The 4596-nt window shown below is 36.3% G+C and overlaps 1 long non-coding RNA gene across 1 annotated transcript; it reads right to left on the reverse strand.

Annotated features, from left to right (window-relative positions):
- Positions 1-377: 377 nt before the first annotated feature.
- Positions 378-3607, reverse strand: LOC117470696. The gene is made up of 3 exons (XR_004554715.1): positions 3527-3607; positions 1934-2033; positions 378-596 (listed from the first exon to the last, which is right to left on the reverse strand). It is a non-coding gene; the product is annotated as an uncharacterized LOC117470696 (long non-coding RNA).
- Positions 3608-4596: the final 989 nt, after the last annotated feature.

Raw genomic sequence — 4596 nt, forward strand, 5'->3', positions numbered from 1 at the left:
ATATTGTTATTACTGTTATTATATAGTACAACTGACACTTTATTTTATATTGACAATGTTTACTGACATGTACAACTGACACTTTAGTTACATTTAAAATATTTCTATTTAATGTTATGTCTTGAGAGTGCAATAAAGAAAACCGACATGGCGATTAAACAGATCCTGTATCAGTTTTTCTTCTTCTTCTCTTGTTTTGTAGCGGGTTGCAAACAACTTTAAGGTGCTTACCGCCACCTACTGTACTTGTAATCTTCCCTCAGGGAAAAGTACTCCGGTGTGAACGCGATCTGTACTAAGTACCCTGGGGTTAAAAGCGCCAGGGCTCTTAGTGCCGGAACTAAGTACAGGAAAGTACTTGGTGTGAACGCGGCTAGTGAGCTCAGAAGCAGGAGCAGAAATGGCCATGTTCTTCAAACCTTTGGACACACAGACTAGGTCCTTCCCCCTTCCACAGGGTTATGGTTTTGTGCCTCATATCTTTAGGGGAAATGAAGGTACCTTGATCCACTTGGTTCCAGTTGATGATCTTGAACAAAAATGTCTCCTTGTGAAGTCCGCTGATGGAATGTATCCATGCAACTTCCCAAACCTGTCTGAGAGGGATTACAATGCTAAATGAGTAATGAGCCGTCATCATGGTAAAACTGTCCGGTGTCTCTCTTTCCCCTGGACTCATTTTCTCCTTTTTCATGTTTAATTGTTCCTCTTGAAGGGGCCCTAATGTGCTAATTTCTTGTTAAATATTGTTTACACAATAACCTATATAACACACTACAGGAAAGAAAAACCCCAAAACGAACCACCCTCAATGAGACACTAAATACAAATGATCCTGAAAGTTTGCAAATGGTGTCCTTTTTAAGTAATTGTTGTATCATTCATAACACTCTGAGATTAATCACAATGTGGCCACCTGTCATCTCCACTAGTGACATTTCAATTAAAACAGTCTTATTTATAGAGCTTTGTATACTACTGAGTTTGTATGTTATGTCTCTTAAATAAATGGAATGGAAACATGCAAACAGGGTTTTGCATTGAAGCAATTGGATGGAAAATATAACACGTTTTTTGTTAACAACAGAGCTGGAAATGGAAGCAATACAAATATTACTTTAATGTTACTATGTGTTGCTTGTGTTCTGATGCACTTCACAATGCATGACGTGTTTTTTTACTAGCATCATCAACACTGAACTGAAAATATATGTATTTATTTATTTTATTTTTGGTTTTGTACATTTAGGTAGGGTAGGTGAGTTTGAGAAACCGGCTCGAGATCGCACTTTGGAGGTAACACTAACCAATGATGGTCTTCTTTGGGCACCGGGATCTTTGACAGTAAGAGAGGAGACAAGCCACCATGTCACCAATTTGAAAAATGATTGAAAATACGAAGAAATAAAAGTAAGCATCATAAACCTTATTTTAAGTCTTACAGGCTTTCTTTCTTTATTTCATTGTCACTTTCTGTAAAAATATAAAAGATGATTAACCCCATAAAAGATCAAACAGCTTAAAACTATTTTTATTATTTTTAGAGTTTGATGTCAAATGGATGCTGAGAGGTGCCGCTGAACTCATCGTAAAAAACATCTCTCAAAAGTTAAAAATGGCTTAGCGCTTAGCCGAGCAAGTAGAGACAGTTTATTCCCATTTCTGGAAACTAGTCTATGAAAGTCTATACAATTATATTATGGGACAAAACTTGTTCAAACACATATTGTTTGCATCATAATTGTTCATTAGTGGATACATTATTTTAAGATAAAATGGTTCATAATTACAGAAAACATTTTATGTAATTAAATAATTCTTCAATCTTTGACTATCACATTTCTTTCAGGAATCAACCATGACAAATTCAACATTTTGATCAAATGGCATCCTATAAGGACAGTGTAATAAGAACAACACAAATCAATCTCACCACTACTTTCATCTGCTGTGGGGTTCAGCTGTTTGAAAAGATGTTGCTGCAACTTGATATTTAAAACACGCAGTGTGTCACTTTCTCCTGCTCCTCCAGCCTAAGACAGAAGGGAATATGTTATGAGTAGCTAACTTACAAGAAAAACTAATATTAAGTAACATCTAGTAGTTCGTTGTCTATAGTCATAGTCCACTTGCACACATGTTGTTAATATTCAGCAATCACTGAAAGCTCGTATCTGGATGGTATATTGTAATGATGTAACTTAAACAAGTAGCAGCCTCATACCATGCAACTTTGACAAAAGTACACTTAAATATCACATCACACAATGAACTGAAACGCAGACACTTTGGGAATATAATCATTTCATGACTCAATAACAATAGAAAACGTTTATGATTTGTCTATCATAATATGCCATACTTTACAGATTTTTCCTTCCAGATTACTTCTGAGGTTGTTTTATTACACAAAATCATATAAACATATTAATTATCTTATGCATTTCAGTTTCGACTTACATTCCTCAATAACCATTCACATACCTTCACTCTGTCTGTATGTTACTCTTTTATGTGATAAACACATAGGCCTATGTCGAATTGAATTTCACATTCAATAAAATCTGTGTACCTTAAATACATTTGTATACAGTATTAACCTGTATTTAATACTACTCTTCTTTTTACTTTCACTTAAAAGTAGTATTTCATGACCCCTCTAACCTGTCATGTTGACTATTTACCTTCTGCCATTAATGGCAGGTCACTAAAATGCATTACTGAAACATATTTAAGTGTAACAAACAACAGGGTTCATACACTTTTTCACCAATGATTTTCAATGACTTCTCCATGACCTTTACCTAATTTTCCATGCGGTACCACTGAAAACGGTTTATTTGAACATGGAACAGGAAAATAAGGTCTGCATATGAGACATGTTGTGCCTATCTGAAACAAATCCAATAGGCTTACTAGCTTCTACACGCTAAAGCAACTAAAATCTCTCACCAGCAAAACACCTCGTCAGTTAAATGCCATTTTATGTTTCATTACTATACGATACAGTATTTATTATCATTATAGTATTACTATTTCAGCTATTAGCTAAAATATAAATTATATTTGATGCAACTTTGGTTACATTTCCATGACTTTTCCAAAACTTTGGGAAAAATATCGTTTTCCAGGGCCTGGAATTAGCATTTTGAATTTCCATGACTTTCCAGGTTTTTAATGACCGTAGGAACCCTGAAACAACCTTACTGTTTTACCAACAGTAACTAACTTATAACCCTTACAAAGTACATATTTATTACAAACTCACAATCACTATACATGCATGTAAACACTCAGTGTACGGGAGCTTTCAGATATACTGACAAACTTGTATCCTTACTGCGTCAGATCACGTTGTCCCCAAAATGGCGCCGTACCGGGGAAGCTAGGCTAATACACACACACTATTTAACGGTTTTACACATGTAAACAGCGCTACAAAGTCTTTAACTGTTAGCGGGCCGTTACATATTATCTTCGCAAACCTTATGGGGGATTCATTGTGATTTATGCACAGTTTACCAACCTGTATGGTGCAGGTGAAACAGAAGAAATGAGGACACGTTGTGTTTAGTTTCCTTCCAGATTACTTCGGAGGAAACCCCGGGAACGTCCGTCGCTTTAATCGGTCCCCCGGAACCATTGAATCGAACACAAACGTTCCGCCTCACTACTTACTGCATCTATCGACCCCGTTAGTGAAATGAAAATAACAGATGTACAAAATAAATGCATGTTCTAACTCTAAATAATAATTATATTAATGTGGTCACACATCCCAGGGGTGCCACAAATGCAGGACTTTTACACTGTAATATCACTATTTTCTACCTAATTAAAATATCTTAGTCGGATAAATCATCCAACACTATGGCATGTACAAGGCATGTATTTCACAATAAATACCGTGTTAAAAAAATAAGTTAATATCCTCTATATATAACCCAGAAGGATGAAGTGCTCTGACAAACAGTGCCATCTTTGTGCAAAATGAATATTGCCATACAGGAATGAAAAGTCAATAAATAAACATGTTGTTAAAACTCACACGTTTTTGTTGTTTGTCACATGTTGTTGCACGTCACAAAGCGTGCACCGCCCGCGCAGAATGTAATGCTTACAGGTCTTTGGTTTGGTTCCCATGAGTCTGTCGTGTCTATTTTTCTCAGACCCTTTGTTGATCAGGCAAAAACATTGGCATCCAAAGGTGTCTTGGAGGGAAAATGGAACCTGTGTGAACAGCAAAGCTGTTGGACTTTGTTGCTGTGTAGACTCAAAGGCAAGACCTACAATGCAAAACACCACACAGTTTAATGGGTACTTTGGTTGCGGCTTCTGTCTACATCCTGGTACTCTAATAGAGAAACAGGTGACAGGGTAGAGCAGAAATGCATGATTTAAAAAATGGGTGAACAGACGCACATTTGTTACTTTCCAAACTGTTGGAGCAGAATACCTCTGCTACGCGCCGTTTGTTGGATGAGGCTGGATCTCTATTAAATTAAGAAAGGAATTGAAAACACCGGAATCAAAGTTATAACAAATTATCTGAGTTTACTTCTAGTAGGAAACCAAACACATATACAAGTTATACAG

The sequence above is a fragment of the Trematomus bernacchii genome, unplaced genomic scaffold (assembly GCF_902827165.1).
Source record: "Trematomus bernacchii unplaced genomic scaffold, fTreBer1.1, whole genome shotgun sequence".
In the NCBI taxonomy this organism is placed as follows: domain Eukaryota; kingdom Metazoa; phylum Chordata; class Actinopteri; order Perciformes; family Nototheniidae; genus Trematomus; species Trematomus bernacchii.